General features: G+C 40.3%; 1 long non-coding RNA gene across 1 annotated transcript in view; it reads right to left on the reverse strand.

Annotated features, from left to right (window-relative positions):
- Window positions 1-2,243: 2,243 nt before the first annotated feature.
- Window positions 2,244-16,526, reverse strand: part of LOC144375228 (uncharacterized) — a 33,697-nt gene continuing 19,414 nt past the window's right edge. The window contains exons 2-3 of the long non-coding RNA XR_013434794.1: window positions 5,927-6,120; window positions 2,244-4,005 (exon numbers count right to left, since the gene is read on the reverse strand). This is a non-coding gene — a long non-coding RNA (uncharacterized LOC144375228). The remainder of the gene's footprint in view (window positions 4,006-5,926; window positions 6,121-16,526) is intronic.

Below are 16,526 nucleotides of genomic sequence, written 5' to 3' on the forward strand. Positions count from 1 at the left end.
TTGTAGGCGGAGGACTTTGCAGAGGCCCTGAAACCCAACTTTCCATCACAGCCTCTCACCCAGCAACCTCTTCCAGCTTAGACACCAAAGGCTGAGTCCAGAGTGGCCGTCCTGAGAGCTTGCCTTTTGACAAAACCCCACCTGGACCCACAGAGATCTGCTGATGGAAACCAGCCCTTAGCTTAGCACCGCCCCCAACACATGGACCCCCAACCCAGCAGACCCCAGAGCCTGTCACAGACGCTGGCCTGCGAAAACAACCTGTGCAATAGAACATAGACATTATAAACATATACAATGAGAGTAACACACCGCTACACTTGCTCTAGCCTTGAAAGTTACCAGGCTACTTTGACCAACTCTATGACAGTACATTTAATAACTTTCAAAAATGTATTCTTGAAAAAATTCAACTTCCCAAAAATGACTCAAGGAGAACCACAGGGAATCATTGAAAAATACAGAATCAGTCATAAAAAATCTTCCTGTAAAGGAAAGGTCAGACTCAGTCATTAAAAAATCCAAACATTTCATAAAGTTATACATGTAAATTAGCACAAGATTTTAGAAAATAACGACAGAGATGACATATCTAATTCATATTAAAGCTACAAACCCTTCAAGATAGTGCTGGCAAAAACTTGAGTATCAGGAAAATTCTGAAAATAGGTGAAAAAATGTTAATTGAAGTATTAAGGACCTTAATGTAGAAACACATAAATAGGATACATGTATGATGATCTACTAGGCTTTCTCAAAGAAAAACATTTGTCTTTAAGAAAAATCTATGCAGATCAATATGACTGGGTAATAATCTTGCAATCAATGAAAACAGCATTTGAAAATTCAAAATCTACAGAAAGGGAAAGCATAAATAAATTCAGTTAATGACTGGGGTTGAGGTTAAGTGGGAGAGTGCTTGCCTAGAATGTAAGAGGCACTGTGTTTGATTCTCAGCACTGCATATAAATCACTAAAATAAAGGTCCATTGACAACGAAAAAACATTTAAAAATAAATAAATGTATTAGTTAGCTAGTTAGTTAAAAACAAACCCAGTTGAGTTTTCTCATAATATTGGTGTAAAAAAAATGCTTTTGCCCAAATCCAAATGCAACTTTTGAATGTTTAGGGCAAGGGCTGGTGTTGTGGCTCAGAGGTAGAGTGCTCATGTACCACATGTGAGGCACTGGGTTCTATCTTCAGCACCACATATAAATAAAATAAATATATTGCATCCAACTATAACTAATTAAATAAATATTTTAAAAATTTAGGGCATATAAATCTAGTCCATGTGTTTTTACTGGGTGAATGCCTATGTGTAAATTCAAGAATAATCATTACTGTTTCAGCTCTTCTTTCATTTTCAGAATTATATTTTAAAGCTAATTTTGAAACTCGATATTTCACTGGTCATTATATCCTAGTACATTTTCAAAATAACTGCATTTGTCTGTTATTTTTAACTGTGCTGTGCTAATCTTAGATTTTAAACATCCCTTAAACCTACAAGTGGTAAAGTTTAGTGATGCTACTGGGACATATTGGGACATTTAAGAGGTGGGGCTTATGGGGAGAATTTTAGGTCATTGGTGGCAGATCTTCAAGGGGATTATGTGGGCCTGGCCCCTCCCTCTTTCTCCCTGTGTCTTCCTGGTGGTAGACAGTTTTACTCTACCCTGATGCAATATCTCCCTTCAGGCCCAACTGACCATGAACTGAAACCTCCAAAACCATGAACCAAGCCTGGCCTGGTCAACCACACCCATAATCCCAGCAACTCAGGAGGCAGAGGCAGGAATACCACAAGTTCAAGGCCAGACTGAGCAACTTAGTGAGAATAGGTCTCAAAGAATAAAAACAATCCTGGAAAGTAGCTCAGTGTCAAAAAGCCCTGGATTTAATCCCCAGACAACTTTCAAAAAAAAAGTCAAATAATCCTTGTCACAGATATGAATTATAGTGGTGGAGAGCTAACACAGCTAGCTGGATTACTTTATATGAAACTTCTTATCTGGAGGTTCTGTGTTCTGTAAGAAAGGACCATCATTTTCCTATGGAAACATCTAGTAGCAGACTTGATAGACATCTACAATTTCAATAAACATTCCAAGTGACTACCTAAAGGGATTGTGTAAATAACAGATTTCCCTGTGGGAGAGTTGCTATTTGCTCATCTGTTTTCAATCTCATTATAGGAAGAAAAATATTTTCAAAATGAAGGTTTTTATGTTACACAACTTGGAAATTCATACAAAACGTGCTTTATTGTGTAATTTAATACTTATATTTATTAGATTGTGCAAGTAAAAAATACTATGAGACACATGACAAACATAGCATATCAGATTATTCACAATGGCTATGAGGAGGTGGGCAAAGGACAATAAACACAAGCGCAAAGTTTCTCTAAAAATCCTAGTGTTACTAAATGATCATAACCAGTATACACCATTTTGTAATTAAATATTGTTAGAGTAAAATGGGAAGTGCTACCAAAGAGAGCTCAGGCCTTGGTCTACTTCTACACAAAACACCCCAGGAGCCAACTGGAAATTCAAAAGTTGTTGTTCCTCTCTTCCACTGGCATTGTGTGAATGGTGTCCCCTAGTGGTTTGAGGGATGTAGCCTGCAGAGCTGTTTTTGCAGGAGCTGTGGAAGAAACAGGAAACTCTGGAATACTTCAAAGTGTTCTGAGTCCTAAAGACCAAAATTATAAAAATGGTTCCAAGTGGGAGGTTCCCTGGTACCCCCCACTTTGAAGATTGTCTCAAAAACTCATATTGACAATATCTGAATGCTCACCTGGGCACCTCAGACCAACATGCCCAGGTGACTGTCAAAATACAATGGAATCCCATTGGGGACTCTTATCCCAGTGCAAGAGGCTCCAGGGGTTCTTGAGATTTCAGTAGTTGGAGCTTCTACTTCAATGGAAGCCATGTCTTTGGTGGGGAAAACTCAGGTAGTGCTGTGCCTTTCAGGTGGATGAAGTTGTCTATTTAAATAACAGAGAAAGATGCTTCCAAGAATGTAAATTGGAAATGGAATGACACTTTAATAGGCATATGCTTGCCACAGTATAGTAGGCAGGCATATACCTGTCACATATGCTTGAGTATATTCACTATGAGCACAGTGGGAGAGCTTAGGGCTGGGGAAGATTTTTAAAGGCAAAATTAAGAAGTGCAAAAAAAATTTCAAAAAAACAACAATTCTAGGCAAGAATGTTAATCACAAGGATTATGTGAGTTCAAAGATAAATAGACAGTTGATGGACAGACCTCCTTGCAGAAGTCTGTTCCTAGAAGGCTGCATTCTGGAAGAATGTTGTGAACTTTTCTCGTGCAATCCTGGGTGAGATGGCTTCCTTCATAATGTCCTATCTTGTCTAATTGTAGGTCTTTGTTGTTGTGTTGTTGTTAGATTTGACACTAAAGGAAATCTATTTTGATATCAATGATGCTGACAACTTTTTGAGAGTCCAGGCTATCCTGGAAAGCTATTCTGTGTCCTGAATATACTGTACTGGTCCATGGAGGAAAGCAGCAGCCTGAAGAACCCTCCATACACTGGCACCTTAGAGGATCTTACCTCCAAGTGGAAGAAAATATATGAGGCAGGGCTGGGCAAGAAGTTTCTACCAAAACACATGTTTGTTTAAATTTGAGAAGTGCTCTCTTTGTGTCTGTTACTGTAGAGGGTCTGCATATGTCCAACCTTCTCCAGAGCACTTTCTAATGCTTTGTAATACCTAGTCACATGAGCCATCCTGTTCACTAGGACCTCTCTGTGTCTTCATAGCAGAGGAGCCAGGTCTTCCCAGTGGATCCTGCTGGGGGCAAGAAGGCTTTGCAGTGGTGCTGTTCTCAGATGGCTTCTGGGCATCCTGGTGGTGGAAAACCTGATAGCCTTGGACAGAGCACTCCTGTTGTTTCCTGGCAGCAATTATCCTCTGTTTCTCTCTAGCTGGTAGTCTGTATCTTTTGCTACTAAACCAATTCTAAAAAGAAAGACAAATTATTTTCACTCAAGTATTTTATAGGTAACCTTAGTTTCAGCATTACCACTGACTTGCTTCTTGACCTGGACTAGACACAAAAAAGAAAATCCTTCCTGGGTTCTCCATATAATGGAGATTGTGAATGTTGCCCAATTCCAAATTCCAAACTGTCCCCACAGTCTGTAGCAGCCCTTCTATCCATGAGACACCAGGCTTTTCAAAGTCTCCCAGCAACCTCTCTGCAACCTCTGTATTTAGGATAAACACATCCTGAGTTGCCCTACACACACTCTCACAACTCCTTAATTTTTCTCAAGCTGCCCCATCTAGTACAGTCATGACTCAGTGTATTGTACGAATATTCTTAAGTTTGTTATATTTAAAATATACATATAGAACAAGCAAAAATTTGTTACAACTGGGCAGTACATTGTACATGTGATTTGAACAACTGCCCTGAACAACTCTAGTCTTCATGTTTTTCTCCTGCATCAATGGAGGATACCTGCAATGCCAGCCATAGCCCCAGAGTTTAGAGGTGGGTGTAAGGAGATGAGAAAATGCATTTTAGACTATGCAACCCAATGAGCTAAGGTTGTAGAGGGGAACAGGCAAGAGTTTCTGTAAGCCTTTTGATATGTCATCACTCCTGGAACCCATCTCCAAGTTGAGAAGAGCTTTAGGTTAAGAGTTGTCTTCCATACATGTTTAAGACTTTAAAATTGTCACTATATATAACACCTGGAACCTCTAAAAACATGTTCTCATTTTTCTTTCTAACATTATTATAACAGAAAGATGAGGTGCAAGATTCCATAATTTATCAGTGGTGACAGAGCGGTTAGCAAATAGGTTACAAAAATTAAACCAAAAGTCAGGTGCTCCTGTTCTCACATCCAGACCACCTATGATCTTCTCTCTGACCAAGCTGGCTTCTGATCACATGGGCTTCCTCTAAGCATGTGTATCTCATTTCAATTAAAATTTTTTTCCAGTCATTACCTTGTTCAGATTTTCTACTTATTTGTCTAACATCTCTGATTTGCAGGACCTTTGAAATGCTTCATTTTTATGGAATTTTTCTAACTCAGTAACTTCATTGCTTACATACTATTTGCTATTCCTGTATCTTCCAAAGCTCTTTTTATATTCCTTTTCTTATTTCCTCAAAAATTGTCCTCCTCGTGTCAAAAGGCCAACATATTTCCTGGCCCATAGATAATGACAAAATAGAGATATATGAAAAACCCTCTTCAATGTATACTAGAGCAATTCTGAGATGGTAAAATTTTGTGCAGCTTTAACAATAATTTTGGTATTATATAGCTATTTTACAAAACTACGTGCATCAGAAATTTCCAAAACAAAATAATGGTTTATGTAACAAATGCCTAAAAGTACCTACTAATGCTCTGCAGTGCCATGTGTGGGACATAATCAAACCAAGCCCGTTCTCCTGCACCCTAGGCTATCACCTCTTGGAGGTTTGACTGACATACCAAACTTCACATATCTGAATAAAAACTCCTCATTTCTCTGGTATAAAACTGATCAGGCAAAAATTGTACAACCATTCTTAAATCCTCTCCCTGAATACCCAACATCTCTGAAAATTATCAGTTTCACATTCAAAATATTCAATCTTCCTAGGTCTCTAGAATTTCACTGCTAGCACCCTGATCAAAACTGCAAAGGATTATTACAAGAGCACCTTACTTGGTGCCTACTCCCAAACTTGCCTCACAAGAGTCGATTTTTCCATAAAAGTCCTATGATACATTCACAAACACACTAAAGTGATACATGACAGAGTATCATGCTGTCCTATGTAAAGAAATGACATGAAACTTTTTCAAAAATTATATTTTCTATGTCATCTACAAAAAGATATGTCCATGTAATTTTTGGACTTTTGACTTACATTGATTTCACCTATTTGACAATGCATTTGCTTGGCCAGTTTCTCCCGGATCCCAAAACATGGATATGGATTTTGTTCAAATGATCGGTTAAGAATCTCCAAATCATCTTTTGTAAATCTGTGCAGAGGTTTTCTCTTTCCTCTTTCTTGATTTGTTTCTCCTTCTTCCCCATGACTACCTTCAACTGAAGTTGCTGAAAAACATGGAAATATAAAGATCAGAATGTAGGAATACTAGAGGCATCCAGAGAAAGAAAAGATTATTCATTGACTAAGTTTTTTTAAAGGTGGAGCTCTGCCTCACACCTTATTCATAATAAAAAATGGATTAAGGGCCTATCTTTACAAATATGAGGATACCATGATATTCTGATCTCAAGGGTGGGAAAAGTTTTTGGTCTAACAAAAATTCAAAAATATAAAGAAAGAGACTAATGCAAAATGCTCTGCCAGAATAGTAACTGAGAAAGTACAAATAAATCATCTCACATTAATCTCACACCCAACACTTTAAGTGGATGGCAGTAGAGTAGGGAAGGAATAAGATTAAATAAACTAGGGAGTAAGCATTCAGATGATACAAGTATTGATGTTTTATGACCACCTTCAGTTTTTGCTCTGTAATATGAAGTTCAAAGCGAGCTTACTGTTCAACATAACAATCATATAAAGGATACTGACATTTTTGCAGGATGTTTACATGACCTTTTCCTAACCCCTCTCCAACAGGATGGCAGTCTTAAAACATTGGTGTCAAGGACTCCCCAAGTGTTTATATGGGGACTTTGTTTGTTAGGTGGTACTGAGAATTGAAGCCGAGGCCTCAGGCTTGCTAGGCAAGCACTCTTCCACTGATCACACTCAAAATAGAAAAAGCTAAAAGGCTGGGCATGTAGCTCAGTGATAGAGCACCTGTGGGTTCAATCCCCAGCACAACAACAACAATAACAACACAAAACAGAAAGCTAGAAAAATGAGAGCCTAAAATTGGGGATAGAACTGTAAAAGAATAGAGATTTTATGAGACTAGAGTTATTAATAAGATGAAAATAAAATATTGTGTCATTATTTTCTTTTCTGTAAGAAAAATATACATATAATTGACATGAAAGCAAATGAGAAGAGAGTCAAAACATGCCACTATCAAATAGAATGAAAAAACCCAAGTTAAAGCTATAAGAACAAAGTAGGGACACACACACAGACAGACACACCCCTGCACACCTCCACACACAGACACACAGGTGTGAGGCATATCAAAGAAGAAAAATGGCAGTAGTAGCCCCCTTTTTCCTTCTCCCACTTCTCTCTCCCTCCAGTGACTTGGGTTTTCAGTATTTCTCAGAAGGGTAGCAGATAAACCCAGTAGCTGTTCCACTGGCTTTACAATAGAGCTTCATTCCAACCCTTTCTTATTTTTTATTTTGAGACAGGATTCAACAAAGTTGGTCTCAAACTTGAGATCCTCCTGCTTCTCAAATCACACAATGCATTGCTGGGGCTCTCCACATTCCCTGGAATCTACACACCCTGTATCATTCAACCTCTTTAGGCCAGGTAGAATGCATTAATCTCACCCTAAAGGAGACCCACACCAAGCTCTCCCTTGAACTACATCTCAACTAGATCAAACTTTTCCAGTCACCCGGTCTCACCTTCAGGCACTCCCCAAAAGACCAACTCAAACATCCCCTTTTGTGGTAATGAATGAATGCCCACCCTAGTACCTGGGGTGAACCCTTCACCCTGCATTCTTCCAGAACATCTCAGTCATCCCCTCCTTAGTTTCTTCAGAACACAGATTTGGAAACTCCGGGAAACTTTATTACCTGATCTCTTCAGGTCACACATCTCTTTCCCTTTATCCCCAGGTGACTGGGTATATTTCTCTCCTTCTGGTGACACATCTACACTGACACCCCAATGGAAGGGCCCCTTGAGGGTTATATTCTACACTCCCACCACTGCCCACCTACAGGAATCCCCAGGCAAACTGACTTCATGGATTCACATTTCCAGGCTGAAACCAGCTCTACCTCCAACAGAGGGAGCCCAGATTGACCTTCCACCATCCTCCTCCCAGTAATCCATCTGCTCCACCACACCTGAGAGTCCTTTAAAGCTCCACATCTCACACCTGAGGGTTCCTTTCCCCTTCCTGAGGAGGACCTTCCTCAACCTGAGAAACCCTCACAGCAACATGCCTCAGTCTACTTCCCCTTCTCTCTGCCACCCTCCTGGCACCCACGTCCCTCACACCCACTCCTTCTGCCTCCTCAGACACCCCAGATTTCCCTCTAATGGGGATTTTCCTGTTTTGGGCCTTTCTACCATGGATCAGACATTCCTGCAGGACCAAGTAGCCAGATATCTAATCAGATCTTTAACCAGCCTCGCCCCAGGGATTTCCAGCTACCTGCTCCCTCGCAGGACACCTATCCCTTACGTGAAGGCTTCACCAATGGCTGACGGAGCTAGCCATTGTGGATTTAGAGCTACAAAACAGAAACATGACTGGGAACGTCACTAGCCTGTCACCCAGGGTTTCTAGGCCCACTCGCTCTCTAGTGGCTCCTCCTGACCGCTGGTCTCTTCTCAGCCAGTCCCTCTCACTGGACCTCTGGTCAGAAGCTAATGTGGCGTCTCCTCTTCCCTCTGCCCCTTGCCTTCAGGTATCTTTGGTGTTCTTAGGCTCATCATGTGGTGCACCTGGTTTGTGGATCTTCTGGAGGCCCTCCGACAGGACAGCTGGCTGGTTGCCCCTTTTTGCAAGGACAAGGATTGGACGGAGACTAGCCATGACCCTTGGCTTCCGGGAACGTTCATTGACCTCAGCCCCAAGGAAATCCACATCTTCAGCGCCCCGGCCTTTACAGCCATGCTTCTCTTGTCGCCCCGCCCTGGCCATCCCTCCCTTCCTTCTCACTTGTTGTCCCTCTCCAGCAGGAAGGAGCCAGACAATTTCGTTACCCTACTCTCAACACAAGAACAAAAAGGGAGGAACACTGGGTGTGAGGGAGACTCCCCACTGATGTTCAGGTTTCCTCTCTTCTCACGAGAACACAGAATCTTTTACCCTCCTGCTGCTCTCCAAAGGGCGCCAAGCCCAAGAGGCCAAATTCAAAGGTTTCTTGACCAATCCCCAGAGGACACAGTGTCTGCTCCCTGTTCCTGAGTCACGCAGCCAATCAGCATCCGCCACGTCACCTATGCAACCCTTCTTAAGCCCAAGCTTGCAAGCTCACACCCTCTCTGGCCTCTTCCTCCTCTCTCTCTGCCCTCCTCCCCTCTTTCTTCCGTCTTCCTATTTTCTCTCCTCTCTGCCCTCTTCCTCTCTCTTCTCTTCTGCTTCTTTCTCTGCTATCTTTCTCTTTCTCTCTGCTCTCTTCCTGTCTCTCTCTGCCTCCTCCTCTCCTCCTCTCAGGAAACTCTGAGCTTGGAAGCAGGAGAGACCACAGATTGAAATTGAATAAACATATTATAAGACAGATGAAAGTTTTATGAGCCTTAGATAGTTTGTCAAAAAAAAATGTTTTTTTTTTTTTCCTTCTCAGTACTAGGGATTGAACCCAGAGGCACTCTACCACTGAGCTACATTCCCCAGCCCCCGCCTTTTGGGGTGGGAGGATCAGCATTCTGGTAATTTGTTGATGGGAGTATCCAAATTTCAGTTTTCCTGCTTCAGCCCCTGGAGTAGCTGGAATCACAGGTATGTGCCACAGTGCCCTCTTAATTCATCTTGTTCTTCATACAGTCCTCTGATAGAACAGAAATCTCCACTTCACAAAGAAACTGCATGCCTTTGAATTTTCTTCAAAAATCTGGGACCTTTGACTTTTCCGAATGTGTGGGAGAAGGTAATAATACTAGGAAGGTTTTTTTAAACTTCATGTGAAAAAAAAATGCAACCAATGCTCAGTAGTTTCTCTCTTTCCTGAATCAGAGAATTTTCACGTCCCTCTTTCTATTGAAGCAATTTAACAATTTCCTCTTTTAATTTTTTGATGATGTTGTTACTGGGGATTGAACCTACAAATGTATGAAGGCTAATTCTGCAGCTGGAACAGATTTTTCCTTCATTATTTCCTAGCAGCTCTATGGGGATATACCTGATTATACTGATAGAGTGCTGAAGCTCAGAGAGATTAGGCAAACTCTGAGGAGACTGAATACAACAACATAAAGCAGATGAATGGGAGTGTAATGCCAGAGGCTTGGGAGGCTGAGGCAGGAGGATCATGAATTGAAAACTAACCTCCGTAACTCAGTTAGGCTCTAAGCAACTCAGCAAATTCTGTCTCTAAGTAAAATATAAAAAAGGGCTGGGGACATGGCAGAGTTTTGAGTGGCCTGAATTCAACCCCCAGTACCAAAAAATAAATATAAGGTTTCAATTGGGCAACTTCATGGCAGCCAGCAGTGCAGAAGTTAGATTAAAAATAAAATAAAATAAAATAAAGCTAGCTGGATGCAGTGTCACAAGGCTGTAATCCCAGCGGCTCTGGAAGTTGAGACAGGAGAATCATGAGTTCAAAGGCTTAGCAATTGCAAGGCACTAAATAACTCATAGAGACCCTGTCTCTAAAATACAAATTAAGACTGGGGATGGGACTCAGTGATCCAGTGCCCCTGAATTCAATCCCTGGTTAAAAAAAAAAAGAAGAAGAAGAAGAAATCCAGTTTTCTAATGTGATTCCAGGATATATAGTGCTTCTGTAACCAAAAATGAAGGGAAGGCACAAGGAACACATTGATGGGCAGTTAAATTCATGGAAATTCTTTCATGGGCTGGCAGCAGATGGGTTCTAGTCTGTCTGTCATTGGAGGCAGTCATTTGTGTACTTCGGAGTACATGGGGGAATATTTGGGGAGCCAAAGTGTTGGAGGACATTGGAACTGAGAGAGTAGAGGAAACCAAAATTGGATTGAGCCACCAGCTGCTCCAAAAGCCATTTGCATTGTTCCAGGATCCTACCCTCCCCTAGCCACAGCCCTCTCTGCTGATGCCTTCTTTGCCCCATGGACCCTGGCAGGCCTAGCTCCAAAGTCCTGATCTCATGCTTTCCTTTGGAGCCCTCTGCATGGGATCACAACTTATCCACCATGTGATAGGAGGCATGTATACCACCTCTAAAGTCCCCACCAAGGGCTTTATGAGAAATAGGAAATAATGGAGTCAGATTGAAAGAGCCCCTGCTAATGGGAATGCTAAGAAGGATGATGGTTTCAGGAGGCCAAGCAGACAGTGAGAAAGATAAAGAAGGGTAGAAGGTGATGGTGAGGTAGGGGATAGAAATGAAAGGAGGCTGCTGGGGTAGCTCTGGCAAAGGGTAGTGAAAATGATAAGCCAAAATTGATACCAATGAGGATGCCAAGAGAGGAAGGAAAGGAATAATAAGCCAGGCATGGTAATACAGGCCTGGAATCCCAGAGACATGAGAGGCTGAGGCAGGAGAATCACAATTTGGAGACTCAGCCTCAGCATTTCAGTAAGACCCAGTAGTATGGTGAGACCATGTCTCAAAATCAGAAAGTAAAAAGAAAAAGGGATGTATCTCAGTGGTAAAGCACCACTGAGTCTGGTCCCCAGCACCAAAAACAATTAAAATAAAAAATAGAAAGAAAAGTTTTAAAAAATCTTAAAAGTCACATACACGGTCATCTTTCACATGCTGTCTTAATCTAAAGGTGGTCACTTCCCTGTAGAGAGGACCACCCACCCACTTAGCAGCACCACCAGATATAATGTGCTCTGCCACCACTCAACCAAAATCAAAATGTGAATTTGCAATACAGAACGGTCCTACCTTTTTTTTCCCCCTCAAATTACATTAAAAAGGAAAATTTGCATTTTGTATTTACATTTTATATTTTTTACACTTCCATAGGGTCAGGTATTTTTAATGATCACAGATATCCAAACCAGCCTTCAGACAGTTCTGATTTTATTGTGGTATACCATGCTCATTATAATCTCAAAGGAGGAAAAAATGAAAACAGTGGCTGCAGTGGCCCAAACCTGTAACCCCAGCAATTCAGGTGGCTAAGGCAGAGCTTCCAAAGACTCCTGTCCAATATGGTCAGACCTTGTCTCAGAATAAAAATAAAAATCAAAGATTTAGGATGTTATTCAGTGTTAGTGTCCCCTGGTTCACTCCTCACGAGCAAAGGGACAGGAAGTATCTTATTCCCAGCATTCCATTAACTATAGTGTCTCTGTACTGACCTGGACTATAATTAGTTTGTATGAGGTATTCTTACAGGTCAAAGATAAAAGATATTTTTTCTTTTTTTAATGTCTATAAAATTGCTATTTTATATATATTTTAATTTGTTGGTGCATTCGTGTGGAAACATGTTGTTCAATATTATACCAGAATTTTATTTTGGTGAGTTCTTCTAAAAGTCAAATAAAAAGGTTGACCTTAGATTGATTTCTCTGGCTTTAACTTTTTCCCGATAACTCAACATTCCCATCAGCTTTGTTTCCTTCTTTTCTCAGTAGCCTGAATTCACACCAGGAAGTGACCTTTAGTCCTCTCCTCCATCAAGCTGCTTCCAAAAACCACCTGGACACACATCCCCACACCCACTCCACTGCACCCCACCAACACTGCCTTGTTCTCATTCATTCCTCCCCTCTAGTCAGGATCTCCTCAGAGCTCACTCCATGATTTACACCAAAGAATCAGCTCCAAATGGCCCAATCTCATGGGTTATTTTTCTAAGTCATCAAACATATTGTCCAATCTCTTTTTTGTTTTCCTAGTTTGAATTCTTTATAGTAAGCTTGGCTTCAGAGCATGTGATCTGAGTCCTTCATCCTTGCTTCAGATGCCCATGATGGTAAGAACTCAGCACACACCAGGTCCTGCAGATGGAGCCATGTGATGATGGAGCTGAGAACAGCCCAGCAGAGGCTCAGAAACATCAACATCCAGGTGAACTTTCAAAAATAAATAATCCCTGCATGGCATGGGGGTGCACACCTGGAATCACAACTACTCAGGAGGCTGAAGAGGGAGAACTGCAAAGTTCAAAGCCAGTCTGGAACTTAGACCCTCAGCAACTAAGCAAGACCCTGTATCACAATTTAAAAATAAAATTTAAAGGACTGGGGATGTGTCTCATTATTAAAGTGTCCTTAGGTTTGATATTTTAAAAAATTAACATTTCTTTTCACCATGACAAAAAGTGAATATGTTCAATAAGAATATTTAACAGTCCTGTTGAAGTCTCAAAACCACACCCCATCAATTGGGTGAATTTAGCAAACTGATGATTCAGCAAATTGGCTTCTAGGAAGTGGGTTTTGTGGAGATAATTTAATATCAATTGCTTTTTCACTGAGTTTGTACTTTTCCCACCCAAATTTTAGCAGCTTGCCTCATTCTCCCACACACAATATTTATACTTCACTCAACTATAATAATGCTAAGAAAAATACTTAACATTTATTAGTTTTACTTTGCTCTACCTCTAATTTCTTTTCAAGGATATATATAAACCAGTATTCTTTAGGTTAAAATCATGCACAAAGTTTAATTGTCAACATTATTAATCATTACTTGAAGAGTTTTTTCTTATTTATTTAGTACTTTGGCTTGAACCCAGGGCGCTTTGCCATTAAGCTACATTCCCAGTCCTTGTATTTTTATTCTGAGGCAGGGACTCACTAAACTGCTGGGACTGGCCTAAAGCTCGCAACCCTGTGGCAGCCTCCCAAGTCCCTGCCTCCTTTGTTTTTCACTTAATCCAATGTCCTGAAGATATTTGTGGTCACAATCCCTAAATACTGGATCAATGCAACATAGACACTTGTCTCTAGTTAATCCCTATTACTGCTTTTTCTGTCAGCTGACCTACATTGTACCCAACCTGAGAGCCCCCAGGCCGCATTTTTCTTCTTCACTGTTGTATCTCTGGGATGAAGCATTACCCCTGCACTAAATGGGCCCACAGAAATATTTCCTCCATATTTGAGGAAATGATGAATCTTTCCTTTATTCCCATCATATAGAGCTTTGTTAATCTTTTTTTTTTCCCTGCTTTCAACTTTACTTGCATCCAATGTACAACAAACATTTTCAATTCACTGGTATAAAATGATAAAAAAAAAAAAACCTTCCCTAACTTGTCTGGACTGTAGGATCTTAACAGGCTGCTACACAGTGTCATTCATGATCAGGACCCTTCCTGCTTTTCCACCCTCATCTTCCTTCACTCAATATCACATTTGTTTCTACAAGCAAAAAAAAAAAAAAAAAAAAAAAGCAAAAAATACTTATCCTGATTGTGTGGAAATGCAATGCTTTCTATTTAAAAAATATTTAAATTGCCCAAGATTATGATCCTGCATAACTGTGGAGGAAGAATTTTGCTACATCTTGGCATATGCCCATTCTACTCTCTAGCCATCTCATAAGAACACTCCTGCAGGTAATATATATATCTCTATACCCTGTGATACTGTGCTGAAAATTTGTGTTTGGGGATGGGAGTGAAATTTAAGTTTATTTAAATTTATTTTTCCCCAAAAAGATAACTATATCAGACATGGTGAATGCATGTCTATAATCCCTGACCTTATGGAGCTGAGGCAGAAGGATCACAAGTTCAAGGTCCACCTCAGCAAATTAGTGAAGCCCAAATAGTTAACTACTTACCTCAGAATAATTTAGCTGATTGCCTATTTTCCTCCTTAATTGGAAGTGTTACCTACATCATAAATTAAGTGCTTGGATATGTGAGCTCCCTTAGTGGGTATTATTTCTCATTGATCTTTTTATTGGGTTTTGCATGTCAAACACCAAAGGTTTTTATTATTACAGTCAGGAATAGTGTGTCTGCATACTTCATAGGCCTGTCTTATGGGGAAAAGAAAACAATTCTTGTTTTCCATGTTTAGGTCATCAAACCATCCTGAAAGGAGAAGTGACTAGGGTAAGAAAGTTCTCTGCCAGCCCAGAGGGGACAACATCCAGGATGTCTTGAGGTTACACAATTCAAGTTCCCTGTTCCATATGAAAGTCAAGTTGAGATGTAATCTACAAATAAAATCTACATAATTTTTGAACAAGACAAATAGAAAAAAAATCCTGGTCTAACCAATTATGGTACCTCCAAAAAGTAACTTTATTTTGGTTAACTTAGCTAGAGTTGCATTAAATCACACTGGATATGAGATGAAATCATGTTTGCCATCCACTTCTAATCAGAATGCTGGCAAGAACTGCAAAACACTCCCCTCACCACACACATACCTTGTTTTAAACTGGGAGACACTGAGGAAAATAAATAACAATATCCCACAGCCAATTGGGTGGCAAACCTGGGACTTCATGTCTTGCTATTCTGCCAAAGTGCCTGTCAGCAGTTTTGGATGAAGCATCCAAAGTAACATTCAGCAGCATGCCTCGCCTCCTAAATATTTTGTAAATCTCATCCAAGAATGATGCATTAAGCGAGAATAATCTCTGTCACTGTTAGTGGCCTTAACCCCCTGCTTCCCATTTACATTACTTGTGGTTGACATTGATACTGTATCCATGGCAATACTCAAAAATTGCACACACCCTGCAGACCTAGAGTTCTTCTTGCCTTCAGTTAAAGATGCAGCAATAATATTTTGCACATATACACAGGATGGGGTTATATATAACATTTGTAAAGTTTTGTCATCTGCAAAACCAGAATTTATGGGTTTATCCTCTGGGTATTAGAGTATTTCCTAGAAAACTGAAAATAAATACATTATAAATTTCCAAAGCTCAATGTGTCCCTACTGTTATCCTGGATCTTGTCTTGCCTGTAGCAAACACAGTTTGATCAGAGGAGGGATTTTTTTTTTCTTTTGAAGAAGAAGGTTTCTTTACATCATCCCATGGTGTTCTTTGCATCTTCAGGAATCCCACAGAACAGTTTTAATGTTAATAATAATAGAAAAAACAATCCACAGAATGCTCACTGTGGGACAGGCATTGTCTAAGATATAGCTTGCATTCTCTTATCTAATCCTCACTTTGACCCTAAGAGACAGATTCTGCTATGGCAACATTGATACCAATGAGGATGCCAAGACAGCAAGGAAAGGAAAAATAAGCCAGGCATGGTGGTACAGGCCTGTAATCCCAGAGACATGGGAGGCCGAGGCAGGAGGATCACAATTTGGAGCCTCACATGTTAGCAAGACTCAGCAGTATGGTGAGACTATCAAAATCAGAAAATGAAAAGGAGCTGGGATCTGGCTCAGTGGTAAAGCACCACTTAGTCAGGTCCCCAGCACCAAAACCAGAAAAACAAAAAGAGAAAGAAAGAAAAGTTCTTTAAAAATCTTAAAAGTCGCCTGACCTGGTCATCCTTCACTTGCTATTTTAATCTAAAGAGGGTCACTTCCCTGTAGAGAAGCCTACTGCACAGTTTGGTCAGTAAACCAGCAGATGTAATGTGCTCTGCCACCATTCAACCAAACCATAATTTGAATTGCAGTACAGAAGGGTCCTACCTTTTTTTTTCTTTTTCCTTCAAAATACCTTAAAAAGGAAAATTTACGTTTTGTATTTACATTTTATATTTTTTACACTTCCATAGGGTCAGGCAT

The sequence above is a fragment of the Ictidomys tridecemlineatus genome, chromosome 1 (assembly GCF_052094955.1).
Source record: "Ictidomys tridecemlineatus isolate mIctTri1 chromosome 1, mIctTri1.hap1, whole genome shotgun sequence".
Classification (NCBI taxonomy): Eukaryota; Metazoa; Chordata; class Mammalia; order Rodentia; family Sciuridae; genus Ictidomys; species Ictidomys tridecemlineatus.